At 35.3% G+C, this 14,100-nt stretch overlaps 1 protein-coding gene across 2 annotated transcripts in view; it reads left to right on the forward strand.

The window, feature by feature from the left end:
• Positions 1 to 13,335: 13,335 nt before the first annotated feature.
• The window catches only part of LOC148873489 (beta-hexosaminidase 3-like), a 61,708-nt gene continuing 60,943 nt past the window's right edge, over positions 13,336 to 14,100 (forward strand). The window contains exon 1 of one of the 2 annotated variants that reach the window (XM_088976925.1): positions 13,336 to 13,975. The gene's annotated coding sequence lies outside the window, so the exon portion shown is untranslated. The remainder of the gene's footprint in view (positions 13,976 to 14,100) is intronic. The other variant, XM_088976933.1, reaches the window with a different exon arrangement.

Raw genomic sequence — 14,100 nt, forward strand, 5'->3', positions numbered from 1 at the left:
CATAGTTAGGATAGGAATTGAAAATTAATAAAAGTAACAATATGGTTAAAAATAAACTTAAATACTTGTACTATATGTGCACCTTCGAAAATTTTAAATTACAATAACAATTATTATTACTACTACTACTACTACTACTAAATTTTGTATTCCAATTCTATCTTAAATAAAAACAATTTTTATTTAAAAATAATTTTATTTAATATGATGATTATATAAAATTAGAAATGTTCCAAAATGTGTTTGACAAACTCTATACTTTTTTATCTTCTGTTTCCGAACTTTTTTTTCTAAATATTTAATATTCAATTATGACATCATGAGTTTCTTTAAAAAGTTGGACCATTGACCCACCATTTAAATAAGAAAATAACTTTGCTTTTGAATCAATTTTAAATTATATATTTCATCTACATTATATACAGAATTTTTACTAATCACACTTAATTTTTGTTTGACATAATTAATATATAATTTTTTATATATTCTTTTGATTACTTGTACTTTTTTATTATTTTTTAAATATTTATTATTTAACTATTATATCATCGATTGATCAATTTGACCAAACAACTAACCCAAGACCCAAAAAGAAAAATAGTTTGATTTCTAGGTTGACATTAAATTTTGTATTATGTTTCCATTATTGATAAAATTATATCATATGTATAATATTTATTTTTGTTTAATATAATGAATGTATAATACTGTATATGTATCCAATATTTTATTTTTTTATAGATATATAACATTATATCTTATGTATAATATGTATTTTTTGTGATTCTTTGTGTTTTCTATTTTTAAAAAATTTATTATTTGATTACGATATAATTTCATTTTAGGTTGATTTTAATTTTGGTATTCCATTTTTATTTTACAAAAATAATTCTTACATTTCATACTTATTTTTGTTCAATATAATGAATATACAATATTAATGACATGCTCAGTTCTTTTTATTTTTTTTTGTATTATATATTTTATTTATTTTAATTTTTTACTATTTATTAAAAGATTTGACCCCAAATGGTTGATTGCTTACCCACCAGCAAGAGAGAAGAAAATGGTTTCGTTTTTAAATTACTTTTCAAAATACTTATTTTTATATTATTAAAACTAATGTTGTAGATTTAATTAGTACAATTTAATGATGAGAAAAATATATCTTAAATATAAGATTTAATAATAGAATATACCTTAGATATGAGATTTAATGAGAGATTATAGGAAAATAATTTTACTTTCAATTGGTTTTAAATTTTATATTTCATTTCAATCGTTAATAAAAACATTTCTTATTTATCATCAATGTTTTCAACTTGTTGTTGACCTAGTCGATTGAATCGTTCGGACTGTCACTCAGCCGTGATTCTAGGTTTGGCTTTGTTGAAACTCTCCTTTTTTGTTAAAAACCATCTAACTTGGGTGGTTAAGCCATTGACCTTTTCAACCTAGTAACAAAATCGCAGGTTGTGCACTTAATTATGTGCAAACTTTTGGAAGCCATAACTTTTCACTTCAATGTCCGATTGGGGTTATCATTTTTTTTCTATTTTTAGTAAATTTTCAAGATCTATACATGCCAAGGGAATTATGTGCCTTGTCTTGCTATTTTCATGAAAAAAGGCCCTAAATTGTAATTTTTAATATTTTTATAAATAAAAAATTAAAAATAGAACTAAAAAACATAAATAAATGTAACATAATATGTATATTATATGTAATATATGTAAAAGCAGGTCAGCCTTGACGGTCGAATTGGTGACTTGTAACCCAAAGGCAAAAGCAGGTCAGCCTTCGGGTCAATTTTTAAAACATTGTTTATCATACTTATTATGGTTTAATATGTCAAATATATGATGTTAAAAATGTTTCCATTTTTCTTAATTTTTATATTTTTTGCATTTTATATATTTTTTTATTTTATTATTTAATTGTGGCAATATGCATTGACCCCTTTAACCCAAATGGTTAAATTTCTTACCACCACCTAGATGAAAACACAATTTTTTCAGGTATATTTTAAAAGTATAAGTTTTTTTGTTATTGAAATTATTAATTTATTATGTATGTATTTGATTATAGAAATTAATGATGAATAGAAACAAATAAGCCTTAAATATATGATTCTATGAAGGTGAATGCAAATTAATACCTTAAATGTTGGATTTAATGAGAGATAATTGAATGCATTGAATATCTTAAAATTAACTATTTTTAATTCATTAAATATTAATAACTAATTACCTTATTTGCCCTTATTTTTTATCAATAAATTTAAATATATAGGGGTAAATTTTATCTTCACAAAATTCCAAAAATATTCTTAGGTTATTTGTACTTTTTAAAGTAGTATAGATTTATTATTCAATTATGACATCATGGGTTTCTTAGAAAAATTGGATCATTAATTTAAATATAAGATTCATTGAACATGAATGCAAGTTAATAAATTAAATATTGGGTTTATTGGGAGGGAATTGAATGCATTGAATATCAGAAAATTACTTCTTTTCAACCCATTTAATATCAATAACCGATTACCTTATTTGCCCTCACTTTTTATCAATAAATTTAAATCTAGAAGGGTAAATTTAGTCCTCAAAAAAATCCAAAAATATTCTTGTATCCATTTGTGCTTTTTAAAATAGTATAAATTTATTTATAACATTATGGAATCCATTTGACCCAAATGATTGAACTACTTATCCACCACCTAGATGAAAAACATGATTTCATTTCTACGCTTATTTTAAAAATATAAAATTCTATTATATTAATAATTATTGTGTATGGATTTATTAGTGGAATTTAATGATGATAAACAAAAGTATACATGTTGGATTCAATGATAGAGAATGTGGTTTATTTAATGACTTAAATGTGAGACTTAATGAGAGGTAATTGAATGTATTTAATGGTAGTCTTTTAATTACATTTTCTACCCTTGCAATGGAGATGAACTAAATTCAAGAGAAGGGTATTTCAGTAAAGAAAATTTTCAGAAGCCAATACCTCCTCATTCACACTTTTATAAATAATATATATATATACATATACACACACACACTAGTAATTAAGTACGTGCATTTGCATGTGGAAATTTTAAATTGCAAAAGCAATTATTATTATTATTATTATTATTATTATTGTTGTTGTTGTTGTTGTTGTTGTTGTTGTTAAACTTTGTATTCCATTTTTGGAATAAATAAAAATAATTTTTATTTTAATAATTATTTTTATTTAATATGATGAACATACAATATTAGAAACGTTCCCAAATGTTATCGATAAAATTTTGTACTTTTTCATTTTTTGTGTTCTATCTCTTTTTAACATATTTATTATTCAATTATGAAAAAATGAGTTTCTTTAAAAAGTTGGATAATTGACCCACTTTCTAAATAATAAAATAGCTTTGCTTTCTAATCAACTTTAAATTATATATTTCATCTATATTGTATAAAATAATTACTTACCACACTTGGTTTTTGATGTTGCGCAATCCGGGCACTCCTAGTTGGCAATCGACTGGCGACGGATGGTACTTGAGAAGAAGACGGTGAAGAATTCCCGGGGGATTTGTCCAGTGAGAATACTCCGATTCTTAAGTTAGAACGCTGGAAAAAGCAGTAAAGAGTGCAAAGAAGATTAAGAGTGCAGGTCGCGCTAGATCACTGAGTACTCGAGATTAGCTCGAGATAAAGTTCAGATATGTTCAAGATGCTCAAGAGATACCTTTTCCCCTTTGACCATGGGGCTCTTAAATGTGAGCGTTCTTGTCAAATCGGGCGTAATCGCCACTAGACCTCTGTCGTAGCCGTTATCTGCCAGGGCTGCGCAGGTAACCGTTGCAAAGTACTACCCAATCGGATGAGTGACACGTCCCGGAAGGGCAGACATGCCACCATCTGCCGAGAGACGTGGGTGCAGTCTTGTCGGGCTGGCAAGGACGGCACCATCGATCAGGAGACATAGTGCAATCTGACGGGTAAGGTCTTGTCAAATAGGAGCTTCCTAAAAATGCTGCATCGCTTAGTAGCAAGTTGCCTTGCAGCGAGCTATCTCGTAGCGAGCTAACTTGTAGCGAGCTACCCTATTGCGAGCTCCGAGGGGGTACTTCGAGATTATTCCTCTTGAGGTTGCCTTTGGGGCAGTTTTTCTGCCTAAGTATTGGAGCGAGCTGGTTATCCTAGCTCACAAGCTGGGGTAAGCTTGTCTTGGAGTATTCCCTTTCAGTACATCGGGGGTTCTTGAGCTCGCGTTGTAGCGAGCTCACCCTACGGTGAGCTGTGATGTAGTGAGCTGTCCCGCGGGCTCGTTACTTAGTCGTATTGAGACTACTGTGTTGAGCCATTACTTGTGCTGAGTCATGTCCACATGTCACCATCTCAAGGGGTCGGGTCAAATCACCCTCCATCAATTACCCCCCACTCCTCGGGCTAAGGGTGCTACCTTAGCATGAGGAGTTCATGAAGTGTGACAAGTGGATTTGACCCGAAGTTCAAACTTGATTGACTGATCGCATTAAATGTGCATGCAGAAGTCAGGGTGTCTCTGGACTTTTCGAATGCCGAAAAGCGTGCCAAAGCGGCTCTTAACTCCGAAAGTCGTGTATCCGTCATTACCTCAATCATGGAAGACATGCAGCCAATCGCATTTCGGTTTCAGAAGACGTGTGGTCAGCTTGACTACGAACCACCAGATCTATCTTAATCTGAGCCGTCGATTCGAGGGCATAGTGGCTATAAATAGGAGGGCCCCAGGCCTCACTTCTTTTACGCTAACTTGCATTACTTTCGGATTCTGAGGTCGCGTCTTCATCTAGCTGCCCGAGCTCTTCTTTTATTCACACCGTCTTTTCGGTTCATCTCTTTCCTAGTGAGTCTTAATAAACCGATCCGTGAGCTTGAGGAACTCGATCATGGTCTTAGGCTAGTTGACAACCACGTGTCACTTGAATTCTTTATGATTAATACCTCACTTGGCTGCGGTGAGGCAAATTGTGGGGTCCAAATCAGGTATCTATAGACAAGCGTCATTAAACCACTTGATGTAACTCCGAATGGACTCCCCTTCCTTTTGAACTATGCCAATGAGGCTTTCTTGAGTTCTTGGGCACCTCTTGCTGGTGACAAAATGGGAGATGAAAACTTGCACAAACTACGCCCAACTTCTTATCGAACTGGGCACAAAGTTTCGGTACCATGTGCAGGCTACCCCTTTGAAGGTGGTGGAGAAAGCCACACACATACAGGATTCACTGGCTCTTGCCAAGTGCATCTGGGACTGAAAAGCATCCACATTATCATTCGGATTGAAGGATCCATCATACTTATCCAGGGGAGGGAGCTTGAAGTCCCTTGGCATGGGGACAACAAGAAGTTTTAGCGACAGCGGGGAAGGAACTGAAAGGAGAGGAGTAACTTTTACTTCGTCTGAGCCTACCTCTTCCTTACCTTTGAGCTCGGGAAAAATGCGAATGGCAGTTCGGCGAGCTCGTTGGTGCCTCCACTACTGCTTGGTCGGCTTAGCATTGGTGCTGCTTGCTTCGGTATTACCCAGTTTGATGGGCTCGGACTCATGGTGGTAGCTCTGAACCAAGGGGCCCTGCCTGTAGTCTACGACTAGGACCTCAAACGGGTTTTCTACGAGCGGGAGCTCAAACTAAGAGTGCTGAGGTGATGTAGGCCTGACCGGATGGGAGGCCCTCGACCTACCCGCAGGCTGCGAGGCGGGGGTGGCTGGCCTCTCCTTTCTGCCATGGGATGATGCCTGGCTTCTAGAAGGATTCTGGGCATGAGAGACTTCTCCCCGGCGAGGTCGTTCACTCCGACAGGAGGGATTGACTTGCTTCGAGGTTGGATGCCGAGGGGGAAATGACTATTGGGCCTGAGGCAAGGAAGGGAACTGCTGCTGGTACTAAGAGACCTGATGCAACACTTGTTGCTGTTAGAGTTGGAACTGCTGCATTTGAGCTTGAATGCACTGCACTAGGTCTTCCAACTAATTCTGGTTGGACACTAGGGGCACAACCAAAGGTTCAACAAAGGTCACTCCAACCGTGGAAGGGAATGGAGTGTTCACGGGTGCCACTATGAAAGGCACATTCAGGCTGGGGATCCTGTCCACAGAGAGGAGAATGGTGAATTGTCCGATATGGACAGTGGGAAGCTGGGGTTGCTCCCTAGAAGCGTTCTGGTCGGCACCGCGTCTGGCATTACTTGAAGAAGCCATGAATGCTAGGTTCTCAGAGAGAGAGTTGCAGAGATTAGAGGAAGGCTTTTTTGAAGCGTTTCCCATAGACGATGCCAAATGATGCTGCACAATCCGGGCACTCCTAGCTAGCAGTCGACTGGCTCCTGACTAGCGACAGACGGTACCTGAGAAGAAGATGATGAAGAATTCCCAGGGGATTTGCCTGGTGAGAATACTCCGATGCTTAAGTTAGAACGTTGGAGAAAGCAGTAAAGAGTGCAAAGAAGGTAAGAGTGCAAGTCACACTAGATCATTGAGTTTCGAGATTAGCTCGAGATAAAGTTCATATATGTTCAAGATGTTCAAGAGATACCTTTTCCCCTTTGACCATGGGGCTCTTAAATATGAGCATTCTTGTCAAATCGGGCATAACCACCACTGGACCTCTGTCACAACCGTTATTTTCCAGGGCTGCGCAGGTAACTGTTGCAGAGTACTACCCAATCGGATGAGTGACACGTCCTGGAAGGGCAGACACGCCACCATCTGTCGAGAGACGTGGGTGCAATCTTGTCGAGCTGGCAGGGACTGCACCGTCGATCAGGAGACGTAGTGCAATTTGACGGGTAAGGTCTTGTCAGATAGGAGCTTCCTGAAAACACCGCATCACTTAGTAGCGAGTTGCCTTATAGCGAGCTAACTTGTAGCGAGCTACCTTGTTGCGAGCTCCGGGGGGGGGGGGGGTACTTCGAGGTGATTCCTCTTGAGGTTGCCTTTGGGGTAGTTTACCTAAGTTTTGGAGCGAGCTGGTCATCCTAGCTTGTGAGCTGGGTAGACTTGTCTTGGAGTATTCCCTTTCAGTACATCGGGGGTCCTTGAGCTCGCGCTATAGCGAGTTGTAACATAGCGAGCTGTCTTGTGGGCTCATTACTTAGTCACGGTGAGACTGCTGTGCTGAGCTATTACTTTTGCTGAGTCATGTCCACATGTCACCGTCTCAAGGGGTCGGGTCAAATCACCCTCCATCAGTTTTTATTTGACATAATTAATATATATTTTTTATATATTATTTTGATTATTTATATTTTTTTATTTCTTCTAGATTTATTATTTCACTATCATATTATCGATTAATCTATTTGACTCAAACCACTAACCCACCACCCAAAAAGAAAAAATAGTTTGATTTCTAGGTTGACATTATTTTTTGTATTACATCTTCATCATTAATAAAATTATTTCCTATGTATAATGCTTATTTTAGTTCAATATAATGATTGCATAATATTAGAGATGTATCCAATATTTTATTTTTCATAAATATATAACATTAAATATTTGCCCAAAATTTTCTCTATCTTTTATTTTAGTAATTCTTTGTATTTTTTGCTTTTAAAAATTTTATTATTTGTTTATGACATCATTTTATTTCTATGTTGATTTTAAATTTGGCATTCCATTTTCATCATTAATAAAAATACTTCTTACATTTCATACTTATTTGTTTAGTATAATGAATATACAATATTAGATATATGCCCAATTCTTTTTTTTTGTATTATATATTTATATATTTTATTATTTAATTATGATATTATTTATTAACCCATTTGACCCCAAATGACTGAATACTTGAATTTCTTACCCACCACTAGAAGGGAAGAAAATGGTTTTGTTTTTAAGTTACCTTTCAAAATATTTATTTTTATACTATTAAAATTAATATTGTAGATTTGATTTGTTTAATTTAATGATAAGAAAAATATATCTTAAATATATGATTTAATAAGAGAATATACCTTAGATATGAGATTTAATGAGGGAGAATAGGAAAATAGTTTTATTTCTTATTGGCTTTAAATTTTACATTCCATTTCCATCATTAATAAAAACATTTATTATATATCATACTTATTATTGTTTAATATGTTGAATATACGATGTTAAAAATGTTTCCAATTTTTTTTAATTTCAATATTTTTTTGTATTTTATATATTATTAATTTTTATTATTTAATTGTGACAACATGGATTGGCCCATTTGACCCAAAGTAGTTTAATTTCTTACCACCACTTAGATGAAAATACTATTTTTTTGAGGTAGATTTTAAAAGTATAAGTTTTTATATTATTGGAATTATTAGTTTATTATGTATTACTTTAATTAATAGAATTTAATGATGAGAAGAAACAAAAATGCTTTAAATATATGATTAAATGAAGGTGAATGCAAGTTAATACTTTAAATGTTGGATTTAATGAGAGGGGATTGAATGCACTAAATATCTTAAAATTACATCTTTTCAACTCATTAATATCAATTACAAATTACCCTATTTGCCCTTATTTTTTATCAGTAAATTTAAATATAGAGGGGTAAATATTGTTGATGGAGGGAGATTTGGCCTGACCCCTTGGCCACGCGACACGTGGAAGCAACCGAGAGTGACTTGGCAGAAGCACCAACTCGGCAAGGCAGCAGGCCCACAACCCGAGCTCCAAGCTAAGGAGTCCCAAGCTCCCCCAAAGAAGGAACCTACGACCCGAGCTCCCCAAGGAAGAACCCAGCTCTCCCTTGGAGGTTCTGAGCCTTAAAAGGAGTGCAAAGGGCAAAAACCCGAGCTGACCCACCCCAAGGCAGTTCGGGCCACACTTCTATCCGAACTCAAGACCATCTCGCACACCACTTTGGCTCCAAATTGCCTGACTGAACAACCATACCTGATGCCCAGGAAACCAGTACACGGAGGCTGTGCACCTAACTGATTAGGGGTCTGACACATGACAGTCGTCCTCCAATGGCCACCTGCCACCGCCATCTCAGACGTGGCAGAGATGGCCCTGGCAATGACAGTGACGATTATGACACCCGAACTGGCAACTGGCAGAGGCTATGACACCCAAACTGGCAACTGGCATAGGACATGACACCCGAACTGGCAACTGACAGGTTATGACACCCGAACTGGCGTCTGGCAAAAATGATGACACCCGATCTGGCGGAGGTGATGATGCCCAATCTGGTAGAGGTATGGGAGTGAGTGTACAGGGTGATTATAGAAGACCCCCATCTCCCAAGGAAGGAGGTATGTGATTTTCTGTGCTTTCTGGTCTTAAAATTCCTCATTTCCCTTGCCTTCTCAAGAGCACTAACTTGAGCTTCGAAGTGTTCCAACCGGGTTCCTCCTTGGAAATCTCCAACTTTTTCCTTGTTTCAGGCATCTTCGGCTCTGTCAAAGGCAAGGTGACCGGCAGCTAGGACCGACTGGAATGCGCACTATCAATTGTCCTTAGAAAATTTCAAAAATATTATTGAGGCTATTCGAGCTTTTTAAAGTAGGGTATGTGTATATATATATATATATTATCTTCATTTAAGGTTTTATTACAACTAGTATAATATTAACCATATGGTATTTAGATTTAACTTTTATTACTGTATAGAACCCACCACAAGTATCCACTTTGTCTTCCCTTTTCAAGCAATTTTCCTTGCATAAATAGACACTCCTAATCTCTTTAAAATGTTATTCTTACCATTTTTTATGTTAGGTGATAGTGCTAAATCTCGATCTTCTTTATTTTAAATAATAAAAAAGCTTTTATTCCTACGTGCCCTTATCTTCTCTTTCTCAAATTTGCACTATATTGGACGGTTAAATGGGAATAAATACCAAAACAGTTTTTAGGTTGCCCAATTATTTTTAGAAATGTTGACGTAGTCAACTTAAATAAAATACAAGTATAGATAATTCATATCATGTATGTGTTTGATATTTATTGTTTCAAGTTTATTTCGATATAAAATAGCTTTAAACGATGAGCTAAATTTGTTGTTTTTAATTTTTCTTTTCATCTATTTTTTTGAAGTCAAATGGTTAAACCAAAGGATCAAACTATTTGACATGTGACATAGTGACCAGAACAGTTTTGTATTTTGATCCCAGTTTAACAATATTTTTTTTTTTTTGTTGTTAAATTACAAGAAAACCTTTTTGTTTTGAAAATAAGAATATTTATAACCTCCATTTTCTCATTATTGCCAATGTCTATACCTTTCCTAGCCATTTAGATACTTCCAGCTCCAAGGAGAGCCTAGATATCTTGCAAGCAAAAACTCTAAGAGCACATTCAAGCGCATATTAGGAACATATCCTATACATCTGCATGGGGAGATATTTCCAATGTAAGGCTAGATGGCAATGTTCTCAAAATGTTCATATATATATATATATATATATATATAAAGTTAATGCTTAAATATGAGACTTAAAAATGAAATGCACTAAAAAGTAATATCCAAATTATAATTTATACCCTCACAATAGAGAGTGACCAAATTCAAAAATATGGATATTTTATTAAAAACCATAAACCATATGAAACTATTCACACTTTTTATAGTTGTAAGATTGGAAAAGTTTTTAGATAATTGGGAAAATTATAGTTAGAGTTGGCTATACATTTAAATTTATGCTATAGGTTGGTTCAAAAACCAATAAAACTCTGACATCTGGTTGTATATTTCAAATTATAAAAACCCCCGCCATGTCATCCGAGGCTTATGTGGTTGCTGCCAACATGGGACTCTTAATCCATGTTGGACACAACATGGATTATTTGAAAAAAAAAAGACTTTCCACTTTCTCTATCATTCCCTTTGTCTCCCCCACTCCCTCTGCCTCTCGATCTCCCTCTTACTCTCTCACTCCCACAATCATCCCTCAATCTCTCACTCTCTCAGCTTTGGTCTACAGCCAAATCAAACTCTCTCTCTCTCTCTCTCTCTCTCTCTCTCTCTTTCTTGGTTGTTCTCTCATTTTCCATCAATCTCTTATACCGTTCTCCCTTAGTCTTTCTCTTGCTTCCTCCCTCTTTTTTTTTTTCTTAGAAACTTATATGGTATTAATTGGACCATATGCATTATAGGTTAGTCAAGGGACCAACAACTTGTACGACCAAGTTATAAGTTTCTATCAAGTTGGTATAGATTTCATAGCCAAGAGTTCCTTGTGAATTTTTATCAAAATTGGAATTAGAGAGTTGGAACCATACCAAGTTGGTCTTATATTCTTTATTATGGTCTGGTTAATAGAGTATAAGTGTGTAAGAAAAATTAAAAAAAAAAAAGAATGAGAGAGGGAGTGGGAAAGAAACTGAAAGAAAATGATAGAGATTGAGTGAGAAGGAGAGATCAAGAGAGAGAGAGAGAGAGAGAATGAAGGAGAAGGGAAGAATGAGAGATCAACCAAGAGAAAATGAGGGAAGAGAGATTAAATGAGAGAGATTGAGGGAAAATGTTAGATTGATACAAAGGGAGAGAATGAGAGAGCTAAGAAAATGTAAAACCTTTTCTCAAATCACACAGTAATTAAGCAGAGAGAGATGACTATGAGAGTGAGATAGTGGGAGAGACATGGAAAGATAGAGGGAGTGAGAGGCAAAGTGAAAACACTTTTTTTTTTTCAAATAATCCATGTTGTGCCCAACTAGGGGTGCTCACGATTTAGTTAACATAACTGTGGGGCATTTTTTTGAACCGAACCGGTACCGGTTTTTGGGAAACCAGTAATCGGAACTGAATTGAAGCCAATCAGTTAACCGGTTGACCAGTTCGGTTAACCATCGGTTTGGTTTGTCAGTTTTTCAGTTTTTACAATATATATATATTATAAATATATATAAATATATATATATATATAAATATATAATAACAAATATAAATATATATAAAATATTATATTTTAAATAATAAATAATAAATAATATATTATATATAAATATATAATATAGAAATATATGTATATCGATCGGTTTTGTTAACCGTCGGTTTTCTATATTGGTTAACTGAAACCGAACCGATACTTTTGGTTTTTTAAAAACATCGAACTGAAACCCAACCGATTGGTTTGGTTAATTGATTTTTTGGTTAGGTTTAGGCCAATTTTTTTAGTTGATTCAGTTTTTCAGTTTTTTTTTCTCACCTTTATACCCAACATCTATTAAAAATCCCATATTGGCAACAACCACATAAGCCTCCGATAATATAATAGAGGCTTATGTAATTTGAAATCTATAACCAGCTCTTAGAATTTTGTAGATTTCTGAACCAACCTGTAGAGTCATTTAAATGTTAAACCGGCTAAGAATATAACTTTTTTTCTAAATAATTTAATTTTTTCAGTTTTAAAATTTTCATTTTTAAAACTGATAGGCTTTTATTCGTTGGAAGGCCATAAGGATTCTTTATTTCTTTATAACCCAATGACCATGATAGGCTAACGGGTGAGATCTCCACCTAAACTTTCGCTTTTAGAGCTTTCCCACTATCGCTTTTAGAGCTTTCCGTTGTTGTAGCAATGATAATGATCTTAGTGCAATATGAGATCGGCTTCAGTCACTGCAAGGCCTTTTCAGCCTCGTTCGAACGGCCTTTTCAGCTTTGCATCGGGAACATCACTGTATTTTTATGTTTTATTTTATAGGTAGATATTTTAAATGCAAAGCTATAATGATTGATCGATTGCAGTGACTGAATCCCATCACGTGCAATATTACCTCACTTTATTTGTTTGGATGTCCAATTCGTTTAGTGATTGGATGTCTGTATATGCTTTTCACGTGGATCTCACTCTCAAACCTTCTCCAATTAGACTAAACAGAGATTCTTTATTTCTTCATTACCCAACGACCATGATAGGTTAATGGGAGTTCCACCGACGAGTTCAGATCTGCGCCCTACAACTACAAACTACAAGGGACGCCTCACAGCATATCTCGACTGTGTATTGAGAATATCATGATATTATTTTTTTCGATATATTATGGGAGATATTCTCAATACATGGCGGAGATGTGCTGTGAAGCGCAGATGCGATCTTTCCACCGATACTTTCGCTTTCTTGTTATTGCAATGATGTGGATTAATCCACATCAGAATTAGGGATTTTTTTTCGAATGTATTTTCGCCTAAGTTCTAACTTCCCTAGAAATACCATCTCCGTAAATTTAGCATCTTTTCCTTTGATACTCACCTAAATTGTACGACAAAGTTATGAATTCTAAGGTGGACAGATCCGTAAAAATCCCTTATATCCATTTCGTTCACTGATTGGATGTCTACGCTTTTCACGTGGATTTCACTCTCAAACCTTCTCCAAGTAGGCCAAACATTATGGACACGCAGCTCAAAGACTTCACAACCATGAAAAAAATGGATCTTCATCGTATACTGTCGGTCCCCTATCAAACAAATTCCAAATATATGGTTTTACAATAGTTCAATGGTGGAAATCGTTGTATTGGATCATTTGTCACTGTGTCTTGCTTTAATGGGACGTGAAAATGGTGGGAGAAGCAAGCTCGTCACGGGAGAGTGAAGAGAGAGACACAGAGACAGAGAGTGGCAGAGAAGAGACAAACATAAGAATCGCACCTTCATGCACAACTACCAGCCATAAAAGAAAATAAAATGGAAACCTGCCGCAGGGAGAATCACTACTTTCGGAGCTACAGCATAACTGTTGCTTCATTTTATTCTCCGATTCTAAATCTGTCCCCTTTGGGAAATGACTTAAAATCCCACTTCACCACTGAATCCACCAGATTCCAAAACCTACCCCGCTGCAGAAACCCTAGAATTGGAGGGTTTATTTTCTTTTTCCTCTTATACTCATTACATTTCTTTTCTCTTTTCTCCAGTGATTTGTTTTGAGAATCTGTCTCACTTCACAGAAGTTTCAATTTTATGAACACAGTTACAAGCTTTGTGAGGGTGAGTTCCTTTGCAATATTTCTGAACTGGATCTGTTTTGAGCTTATTTGATTATCAAAGATTTTCCAAGTACCACATTGCATCATTATCATCATCTAGGCCTTGTCCCATCTATATGGGGTCGG

The sequence above is a fragment of the Nelumbo lutea genome, chromosome 1, assembly GCF_056320005.1.
Source record: "Nelumbo lutea isolate HS-2025 chromosome 1, American lotus-T2T, whole genome shotgun sequence".
In the NCBI taxonomy this organism is placed as follows: domain Eukaryota; kingdom Viridiplantae; phylum Streptophyta; class Magnoliopsida; order Proteales; family Nelumbonaceae; genus Nelumbo; species Nelumbo lutea.